Raw genomic sequence first — 11507 nt, 5'->3', positions numbered from 1 at the left:
ACAGTGAGATTCTGAGAAAGAACTGATTCTGAGCTTCTAATATTAGCTGTAAAGCAGTGGCATGAATGTAAAGACAGGTTGGCCAGCTCAGTACAGTTTTATCCAGCTGTTTAGAAAAGTAAGTTACTTGTTGAATTATTGGGGCCAGAAAAATGGGCAAGGAGTCCAAGTGCAAAACTCTTTTGTGTATCTGCATATAAATGAAAGGGTGTAGAGGGATTGGGGGGGTGCAAGGGTTCAGGCAAAGATGAGGGCCTTTGTTTAGCTGCTTGAAACCTGTCCTGATAGAGGCAGGGGTCCCCAGAGGATATCTGATAGAGAGGTTTGGCAATAAGACCAAAATTCAGTATCCATGTGCAAAAGAAATGGACCAGTCATGAGACTATAGGTCTGGTTTTGATTGTGGAACAGGAACCTGGTCAGTTAAAGACCTACGGTCTTGTATAAGAGAGTGCATGGGTTAGGGACAACAAACAACGGGGAGTGTGTCCTCATTTATGACATGTAGATCTTGTACTGAGTGGTAGGACTCATCAGTTTTTTTTTTTAACACGAACAATTGGGGGGTGTTAGCTGGCCTGAGTAGTCGAGTGGTTATAGGTTGAAGTCTTTGTCAGGCCTGTGGATTGAGGGGATATTGAGGTTTCTTAGGGAATGAGAAGGGGTCCTTGAGGGATACTTTTTATGGGGGTATGATGGACGGCAATCAAGGAATCTTCTTGACTAGAAAGGACATCTGGAGGTTGTGAGCAGTTTGAGGTGGGTAACAGGACATGCTCAGCCAGCATGTCCCACCCAGGGAGTAGAATCAGACATGTAGTATGACAAACAAGTGAGTAAAGATGGTGGATCCTATTGAAGAGGTGAGAGGCTGGATCCTAAGCAGCTGTGAAACTTGGTTACTAACAGCCGTAGTAGAAACAAAGGAGGGGGCCAGCTGTCCTGTGTGTCCTCGTAAAGCCAAATATGTTGCCTCCATTTCCAGTAAAAGAGATCGGCTTACCTGATACTTTCAGGCGTACCCTGGGGTCCGCACTAGTGATAGTAATGGCGGAGGCTTTTTCAAACCCAGGCCCCATCCGTCCTCAATAGCAGTCCAAGGAGGTCAGGAAAGGACAATTCTGGCTCAGGTCTGGGATTGGAAGGAGTGACCCTGCTTCAAGAGGTGGGGGACATCCAGACTTCCATGTCCCCCTACCTTACAAACTGGGCACAGCCAGCAGAGTCCAGAGATTGGGGCCACGCTCTTGCCCTGCATCCTTTCTTACTACAATTGAAACAAGGCCCTGGAAGTTCAGAGGGGTATTTGCCACAGGGGTTTTTCTGGCCCCCTTGAAGTGCAGAAGCAAGTAGCTGGTATTTAGCCCAATCATTTTTGATTTTTAAATTCCTCTGCTCTATTATTAAAGACTTTGAAGTTGGGTCTTATGAGGTCTTTGAGTCTGTGGCCCATTTTCTAATTTTTGGAGCTTTCTTCGGATGTCTGGGGATTCCTGGGAAATAAAACGGGTGTAGAGGTAGTGCTCGCCTGCCTCTGACTCTGAATAACTCATTATTTTGAGGAGGGGCTCTCTGAGCCAGCTCATAGAAGTCATAAGGTTTTCATCAGGCTTCTGGGTGACTTCTTGGATTCTATCATAATGTACCACCTTAAGGACAACATTTTTCATTCCCCATAATATACAGGTTAGGAAATGGGCCATTCGTGGTTGATCCCTGGAATTGGGTTGCTAATTCCATTTGGGGTCATTGAGAGGAACTGAATCTCCTCCTGCAGCATATGGATCAGGGTAGTACATGTCTGAGGAGTCAGAAAAGGCCATGGCTGCAGGATATGGGCCTTTTCTTAGGTGCAGTTGAAGAAGAAATAACATATATATCCTCATGGGTTAAGTGATAGGTGTGAGTAAGGTAAAGAAATTCCTTGGTGTAGTTGGGCAGGGTCTATGATGGAGGAGCCTGGGTGCTTTTCAGTTTAGGCCAGAGAGAATGTTCTCAGCGCCAGCCACACTCCAGAGGGGAAAGATTGTGGTCAAAGGTAGAGAGAGCTGTGGCTGCTGTGAGTGAGAGAGAAGGAGGGAGAGGGCAGGGACAAGGGGTCTGTGAGAGAGGTTCAGAGGCGGGATGATTCCTCTGACAGTGGCTGCTGGGAGCACAAATGGGTTACAGGAAGACAGACGGGGGGGAGTACAGCCAAGTAGGAGACCAGGAGGGAGGTTCAGAGGGTAGTGAACAGGGTGGAGGGATGTTTTGCAGGGGTGAAGTCAAGCTCAGCAATTAGAGGTTTCATCTTCCCCTGAGGAGAATTTGGTAGGTGGTACAGAACTGACAAAGAGAGGGACAATTACAGAGAAAGAGAAAAGCCCCAATATAGGGAACCTTAGACAACTTCCCATTGTGATTGATGAAGTTGCCTTAAGTCTCACAGAATGTGGGAGTCAAGAGTCCCATTTTTGGGCCACTGACTATCATTATCTAGTTCACGAACTGCAGGGGAGGAGTCATTTTGGCCTACTCTCTTTCCCTGGATATAGAGTCTTAAAATTATGGAGGAGACACCCAAGAGGTGAAACCTTAGGTGGTTTCGAGTGCAAGTTTCCCATGTGGAATGGGAGTGGGGGTGAGTTCCAGAGAGACGAGCGTTCTCAGATCTTTTTCCACCCTCAAATGGTGAGACCATCTCTTAGCTCTAGGCATCCCCAGAGTCAGAGAGGCTCAGGCCAGAAGGGGCAGCCCCCTCGGGATGGAGGAGGGAGCTTGAGCTACAGCTAGGATTTTCATACAGAGACAGAGTACAGGGCAAACCCTCTGGACAGGACTCAAAAGAACTTACCTCACTTTCCAGGATCGTGACCACTGTGGCGTGTCGAAGGCGCAGTGGAGTGGTGGAGGGTCCCCACGTGTGTCACCTCGAAATCGCCCCCTGGGTTTAGGCACCAAAGCTGTCAGATTCTCGGGGCTTTATACCCCAATAAGGTGAAGAGGCAACTGGTTGAGAGAGAAAAGAATTGTATTGAAGGTAGGACGGCAGACACGATTAAGGGAGAGCGGTGAGATGCACACTCGGACAGCAAGCAGGGGAAGGGGCATTCTTAATTGGGTTCCGTTGGCCAGGTGTGAAGTTAACAGTTCCCCAGCCAGCAAGTCCTAACATACAGACATAGTTTTTAAAAGGGATGATTTATTTATTTGAAAGGTACAGAGAGCGCTCGATTGATTGATCTACTTGCTGTTTTACTCCCCAAATGCCCCCAAAAGCCCCCAAAAGCCCAGGTAGGCCAGGCCAAGCCAAAGCCAGGAGCCAGGAACTCCATTTGGGTCTCCCACATAGGTGGCAGGAGCCCAAGCACTTTGGGTCATCATTTGCTGCCTCCCAGGATGAACATTCGCAGAAAGCTGGATCAGAAGCAGAGTAGCCAGGACTCAAACCAGGCACCCAATATGGGATGCAAGTATCCCACACAGTGGTTCAACCCCAGCTGTGCCACATCTTCCAACCCCCAAGTAGCTATCCTTTGGTGTTTTCCTTCTTCCTATTCCAGAGTTTTCACCATATACCTTAAAGATGTTAACTCTTCATATAACTACGAAGTGACTCAAAGCCCTTAGATGATATAGGGTAAGGAGGGGCAGGTCTCCTAGCAAACATATTTAAATCAGTCAGTGAGTAGTTAAAAGTTTACAATATTTAGGTCTTGAGAAGAAATCAAGTAATTATTTTAAAAATTCAGATTTTTCTGTATCTTTTGACCAGCTATTCTCCCCAAAGGGCTTTTAACTTTCAGGGGAAAAGCTAATAAAAAGCATTTTATCCTACATTGCATTAAAGAGTCCCCACTTCTGAAAAGTCATTTTTATCTGTATTTCTCTAAATTTTCCTTTTATGTTGATAATTTGCCATTGTCATTGTAATGACATATACCTTCTGACTCTTCAAAAAAGTTTTATTGTTGCAGTATTAATATTTTATTAGGCTACAGGGTTTTGAAAATTACTACCCCATATGTGATAACAGTGATAGAGTAGCACACATGCCTGATAAAGGAGTGTTCTATTTCCAAAAGAAATTACACAAGACAAATACTTATTTTCATCATTTATGATCAAGGGCAAATTACATAGGTTAATTATTGTCTCTAGAACAAAATTAATTTTTATGGTTAGGGAGCTGATCCATCCAAGTGGGGGATGAAAATATTTCCCTACTCCTTTCTTAGGTCAGGGCTAGGACCTCCGTAACAAAAAGATAGATTAAGAAGAAAAAAAGCATACCAATGTATTTCATGTAAGTTTTGTGTTGGAACCTTCAAAAGGAAATGAACATCTGAAAAAACAGTTAAGCTGAGTGCCCTTTATCCAGTAGATTTGATGAAGTATGGAGAGTTGGGGAGAACTATGATATGACAAAGGGGATGAGCTAAATGTAGTAAATTGTGTGTGTGTGGGGGTTGCTTAACAAGACCCGTTTGTTCAGATTCTTCAGTGTCACTGTGGCTGCAGAGGTAAGGATGCCCCTTTCCTATAGGGAGGGCACTTCTCACCTGAGGGTGTTACGTTTTGCTTCAGGAGAAGGTCAAGAAAATCCTTTCTGAGTTTGCTGGACCTGCTACAGAGGACTGGAGTAGGCGAGAAAGAGACCTTCCTGCTTCTGCCATTTTCTCAGATTCCTTCAGTGTAAAATATTCACTGGGCCAATGCTCTGAATACGGTCATCCATTTTTAAAAAAATAACTTTAGGAGGCTGGAGTTGTGGCATAGTGAGTTAAATGGCTGCTTGCAACACTAGCATTCCATGTCAGAGAGCCAGTTCAAGTCATAGCTGTTCCACTTCCAATCCAGCTTCCTGCTCATGCACTTGGAAAGGCAGTTGAAGATGATTCACCTACGTGGGAGACCCAGATGGAGTTTCTGGATCCTGGCTTCAGGCTGACCCAGCCTTGGTTGTTGCAGCCATCTGGGGAATGAACCAGTAAATGGAAGACCTCTGTCTCTAGGTGTCTTCCTACCTTTTAAATCATTCAATCTTAAAAAAATTTAAAAGCATATTTATAGTACAGAATCTATATAAAGAAAACTAAAATTCTACTTCAGAGCACAAAACCAAAACAAAACCTCTTGCAATCAATTTAAAGATATATCTGATTTTCTAATGGAATGAGTCAATATCTTAGAAATACCAATTCTCTGTGCTATCAGAAGTTAAAGTATTATCAAGTGACTTAATAAAAACAGCTTAATTCTGGCACTTAATAGAAAGATAGATCAATGCAACAAAATAGAGTAAAAAACAGAATAAAACAATTCAGGGATTTAGTAAATCACAGGGTAAAATTTATATCAGTAGAGATAAAATGGATTATTCAATAAATGATATTAGAACAATGAACTACCTGTCTAGGGAAAAATAAAATTCATTCATTTCTCTCTACAAAGATAAATTCAAGATGTATTAAAATTTTAAATATAATAAAATTGAAGCAGGAAAACGAAGTTCTCTTTTTTAAAGGCATAATTTTGAGTAGGAATGGCTTTTATCGTTGAGATACAAAAGCCAGATATCATAAAACTGTGGCTCTCAGCCTTGGCTGCATATTAAAATCACCTGAGGAGCTTGCAAAAAGTTTCCTTCCTTGGACTTCACTCTAGATGAAATGAATAAGACCTTCTGCAGAGAGGGCCCAAGTCTGTCTATGTGTTCATTTAATTGTTTCATTGATTTTTTTAACATTCTCTGGATTATTCTGATGCATGGATAGGTTTGAGAACAATTGCTATAAAATAAAACCTTCAGATTGTCTCCCATACCATTCTGGAAACTGTTTCAGACATTCTTTGCCAAGAGTGGTCCATCTGCCATTTTTACTTTGCGGCTGCCACACTGCACACTTATTTCTCAGAGGCTTGCTGCCTTCTTGGCCCTCACCCAGCAATAAAAGGACAGATCTCCACTCTCAGAATCTTTTAAGCATGCATCACTAGGCCTGCAGGCAGGAAACAGAGCATGCTCAAATTGAGTAATTTGGGAAGAGTTTTATAGAGATTTATGCAGATGGAATCCTTGGTTTCTTAACTGTTATGGTTACATGAATCTACACATGTGATAAGATTTTATAGGACTGTAGCAAAAAAAAAAAAGTACATGTGAAAACTGGTGAAATCCGAGTAAGATCTGTAGTCTACGCAATAGTATTGGGCCAATGTCAATTTCCTTATTTTGAACATTTACTCTTAAAAATGCAAGGTATTGTCAATTTAAGAAGCTGAGTGAATGTACACAGAACCTCTCTGTACTATTTTTACAACTTCATGTGAATCCATAATTTCAAAACAAAAATATCAAAAATGAGAGATTATATGAAGATGTGAAAGGAAAGCAAGAATGGTCCAGCAATCCGACTCAACAGTTGGGCCCAGTTTTCTACTCCTAGCCTGAAATAATGAGATAAGTTATTAGAACTGTTAGGGGGTGGGGAGAACAAGTTTTCTGGGAAGATACATCTGACAGGTGCTATGACCTTCAAACCAGGGATGTCAAGTAGGCCAAGACATCAAGTTCATTAAAATTGGACCCTGGTTGTCTGAGATTGAGAAAAATTAATTTGGGATTCTGAGAGAAGTAAATTTTGACAGGCAGAGTGGACAGTGAGAGAGAGAGACAGAGAGAAAGGTCTTCCTTTACCGTTGGTTCACCCTCCAATGGCCGCTGTGGCTGGTGCACTGCGCTGATCCGAAGCCAGGAGCCAGGTGCTTCTCCTGGTCTCCCATGCAGGTGCAGGGCCCAAGGACTTGGGCCATCCTCCACTGCCTTCCCGGGCCACAGCAGAGAGCTGGCCTGGAAGAGGGGCAACCGGGACAGAATACGGCGCCCCAACCGGGACTAGAACCCAGGGTGCCGGCGCCTCAGGCGGAGGATTAGCCTATTGAGCCGCGGCGCTGGTCCTGAGAGAAGTAAAGTTTTGAAGCTGTATTAGAAGGAAATTTAGGAGGCAGGGACATTGGCTCATGATTATGGAGGTTGAGGAGTCTCAAGATTTGCAGATTGCCAGTTTGAGATGCAAGGGAGTTAACAATGTAGTTTCTAGAGTCTGGGAGCTGGAAAAATTGATGATGCAGTTCCAGTTTATAAGACCCAAGACAAGACAGTATTTCAGCTTGAGTCTGCAAACTAGAATAGACTGATTTCCCAGCTCAAAGTAGTCAGGCAGGAGGAGGTGCTACTCCCCTCTCCCCCCCATTTAGGCCTTCAACTAAGTGAATGATGGTCATCCACATTAGGGAGGGAAATCTGTTTTACTCAGTATACCAATTCATATGTTAATCTCATCCAAAAATACTCTCACAGGCCCACCTAGAGTTTGACCAAATATCTGGGCATCCTGTGGCCTGGTCAAGTTTACACATAAAATTAACCATCACAGTACTGGATATACAAGTTTTTCTTACCAAGGAATAAGTTACCAGAATAAACAGTTTCATGTCCCATCACTTTGTCTCACTAATAGTGAGATAACAATGAGAAGAAGACTCTTGGATATTGTCATCGGAAGAGTCAGATAACATTTGAAGATAACTTTCTCTGACTCATGCTGGTCATCCTTCCTAGAAGAGCTGAAAGTTAATTGCCTTCAAATGTATTTTTCCCTGAGTGATAACTTGAAAATGTGCTCACTGGCTTAAAAAGCTCATCTATACTTTAAGTTGGTCCCAGTAGGACTGTACATATACGTGCACATCATGTTGCATCAGTAATCACTGATAGAAACCACACAGTGCTTTAAATCCAAGAAGTGGCGACTCAGAGAAGTAACACTGTGGGCACCTACATTGCCCATGCTCTTGTAAATCAAACATTCCTTCTGTTGTTTTAGGAAGAGGGGGTGGCTAATCTTAAATCCTATTAAGCATGCCATAAACTACAGCTAAATTACAACTTTTGCTGCTACTGTCACTTTTACACTCAAAAAGCTTGGGTTCCTCCTAGATCCTCCATTGGCAGGGAAGGTAGGCTGAGACCACATTTAAGATATGCATAGAAAACATCCCATTTTGTGCATTTATTCAGTTAGTCACCTTATGTTTAAAACCATGGTGTATTAATATTCAATGGGATAGCCTTTCAGACAGAAGGAGCAAGCACGAGGGAAGCTAGATCAGACAGGATCTTCTAGTAACCCAGGAGTATTCAGAGTGAGAAGAGCAATCATATTCGATGACCTTTTAAAAAAGTTATTTCAAAAGTACAATAACAAGCTTAGAGTTTTAAATGAGCTGAAGAAACCAACAATAGCTTCTGTCTATGTCAAACATCCTAATATGTCCCCCAGTGAGCCACACTCAAATAATTTGCCCTCCCCCTTGAGTGCCGGCAGGAACTGTGACTCGCTTCTAACCAGCTAAATATGGAAAATGTACTGGGATGTCACTCCCAGGACTATATTATGTAAGATTACCTTACCTTACGTAAGATTCTATCTTAGTAGACTGGAGAGAGATACCCTCCTGCTGGCCTTAGAGAAGCAACCAGCCACACTGTGAACCATGTATGGAGACAGCCACATGGCAGGGAACTGCAGGAGGCTTCTAGAAACGAAAAACGGCCTCCAGCTAACAGCCAGCAAGAAGCTGAAGGCCTCAGTCCTACAACCACAAAGACGTGGATTTTGCCAACCGCGTGTAAGCTGGGAATAGCACCACCAGCTCCACAGGAGACTGCAGCAACTACTGATGACTTGATTGCAGCCTAGTGAGACCCTCGGCAGAGGACCCAGCTAGGCAGTGCCTGGACTCCTGACCCCCAGAGACTGAAATAATACATGTGGCTTGCTTCCAGCCACTGTGTGTGTGGTGCTTTCTTGTGCAGCAATTCAAAACACACAGTCTAACCCTGGTTTTCTCCTTAAGCATAAATAAAATCCCTCCCATATCCTTCCCCCAAACTTTCCTGGAGTCATTTATCTCTTGGGACATGTTCATAAGCTCAGGAACATAGACCAGTTCAGCATCAAAGACACTCTTGGCTTCTTGTCACCCCGAGTTTCCTGGTGAACATTCTTATTGCCACATTTTTTCGCCAGGGCCATTGATGAGGGAAGACAGAGACGTAGTGTCTAGATTTGAGCATTCTTCTATCAGACTGAGGTTTCCTATTTTTAATTTCCTACTTTCTGTTAGTATTTTGATGGCTCTTTCGGTTTTCTTAATGTCTGAAACTGGTGGTGAGTAAACACGCCTGTGTTATTCATTTTCATTGAAGAACAGAGTTTATCTAAACCATTGTTTGACACAGAACAGGCACATAACAGCTCCAGAGTGAAGCACAGAGTTTTTTAAGGGGTAAAACACTGAGATAAATCAGATTGCCTATAAATCATGTGCTGAGGTGACAATCCAGCCAAAGCAAGGGTCTGAGGAGGGTCAAGATTGCAATCATGGGATGGGACATGAGAGGACGTGCTGGACACTGCTGGTGTTCTTCCTGGCCCCCGACCTGATTGGGTTGTCAATCTTCCAGTTGTTGTGACTGCCAGATGCTCATGAGTCACAGCTGCCCCTTCCACACACACACACACACACACACACACACACACACGGATAGCAGCTCATAGCCAATAATTGTCTGTGACTGGCATAGTACAAACATCAACAGGGGATGGGCATTTAGCCTAGCAGCTAAGATGCTGATTAAGATGCCCTTGTGATATTTTAGAGTACCTCAGTCCCATCCCCTGGCTCCATTACTGGCTCCAGCTTCCTGCCAATGAAGACCCTGGGAAGCAGCAGGGATGGCTCAAGTAACCGGGTCCTCATCACCCACATAGGAGACTTGGCTCGAGTTCTCACCTGCCAGCTTAAACCTGGCCAGCCCTGACCATTGCAGGCATTTGAGGAATGATGCAGCAGATAGGAGTTCTGTCTCTGTCCCTTTTCTGTGTCTGCCTGTCAAACAAACAATAATAAAAAGTCAGCCCTGTGCTTCCACATGAGACCCCACTGCGGTGCTATTCCTGCTCCAGAGCGCACCATCAGATGAGGCCGAGGCTGATCTTCAGCTCTTCGGTTTTCTTCACTTAGGTTCTATAACAGCACTCCTTCTCGAAATCTCTTGGACTTAAGCTCATTTTAGAACATTGTCTTACCCCTGCACCCCCAAAAATAAAATGTGTACCCAATAGCTATCATTCCCAATTTCCCACTAGCACTCCCCAACCAGCTTTAAAGAAAATACTAACTGGGGCTGGCATTGTGGCATGGCAGGTAAATGCTGTGATGCTGGCATCCTATATGGGCACTGGTTTCTGTCCCGGCTGCTCCACTTCTGATCCAGCTCCCTTCTAAGGCCTGGGAAAAGCAGCGGAACATAGCCCAAGTGCTTGGACCCCTGTACCCACGTGTGAGACCTGAAAGAAGCTCCTGGCTTTGGCCTGGCCCAGCTGTTACGGCCATCTGGGGAGTGAACCAGTGGATGAAGATTGATCAATCAATCTCTGTCTCTGTAACTTTCAAATGAATAAATCTTTAAAAAAAAAAACCCAAAACTACTAATGTACTCTGTATCTCTGTAGATTTGCCTATTCTGGGAAAATGGAATAATATACTGTGTGACCTTTTGTGATTGACTTCTGCCACTTAGCATAATATTGCCAGAGTTCATCCATGTTACAACATGTTTCAGTAATTTATTTCTTTTTGTTGCTAAATAATACTCTGTTGTATGGATATATCATGTTATTTATCCATTTGTCAGATGATAGACATTTGTGTTTCCATTTTTGGTGATTATTAAAAATGCTATGTGTAGTCATATACATGGTTCTATGTGCACACGTTTTTCATTTCTCTTGATTAGGAGTAGAAGTGTGAATCATGATAATGTATGTTAAACTTTTTAGGAACTGCCCAATTGCTTTCCAAAGTGGCTGTACCATTTTATATTCTCATAAACAAAATTTGAGGGCTCCAATTTCTCATTCTAACACTTGTCCACTTTTATATATATCATTCTAGTGCCATTTCATTGTGGTTTTTATTTGTATTTCCCTAATGATGTTGGGTGTCTTTGATGTGTTTATTGGTCATTTGGATGTCTTCTCTGAGGAAATGTTAATTTCTTTGCCTGTATTTTAATTAATCTGTCACTTGTTATTTAGTTGTAATAGTTCTTTATATATTCTGGATACAAGTTATTTATCAAAAACATGATTTGTAAATACTTTTACCATTCTGTGGGCTGTCTTTTTAGTTTATTGGTGATGTTATTTAGTGTTCTATTTCTTGACCTAGGTGTGGTTATGTGTATGTATTTACTTTGTGACAATTTATAAAACTGTCTGTTTGCCTGTATTGGTCATAACTGAATAACAACTCCATTTTTATTAGGAAATGTATAAGGAAAAATAAGGGAATTTTTAAATCCCTTATTAATGTAAGAGAATAATTAATTTCTACTTCAGTTCCCTTGACTCAGATCAAAGAGGTCAGGCAAAGATCATGGAAGATTCTTATAGATC

At 42.7% G+C, this 11507-nt stretch overlaps 2 long non-coding RNA genes across 2 annotated transcripts in view; one reads left to right on the top strand and one right to left on the bottom strand.

Moving 5' to 3' along the window:
• Nucleotides 1-11507, bottom strand: part of LOC138847720 (uncharacterized) — a 232326-nt gene that overhangs the window by 2828 nt on the left and 217991 nt on the right. Inside the window, exon 3 of the long non-coding RNA XR_011385664.1 lies at nt 2834-2988. This is a non-coding gene — a long non-coding RNA (uncharacterized lncRNA). The remainder of the gene's footprint in view (nt 1-2833; nt 2989-11507) is intronic.
• Nucleotides 1-11507, top strand: part of LOC138847719 (uncharacterized) — a 40061-nt gene that overhangs the window by 23026 nt on the left and 5528 nt on the right. The window lies entirely within an intron of this gene.

The sequence above is a fragment of the Oryctolagus cuniculus genome, chromosome X (genome assembly GCF_964237555.1).
Source record: "Oryctolagus cuniculus chromosome X, mOryCun1.1, whole genome shotgun sequence".
Classification (NCBI taxonomy): domain Eukaryota; kingdom Metazoa; phylum Chordata; class Mammalia; order Lagomorpha; family Leporidae; genus Oryctolagus; species Oryctolagus cuniculus.
Note: the sequence above shows the minus strand (reverse complement) of the source record. Positions and strands in the feature narration are given on the sequence as shown.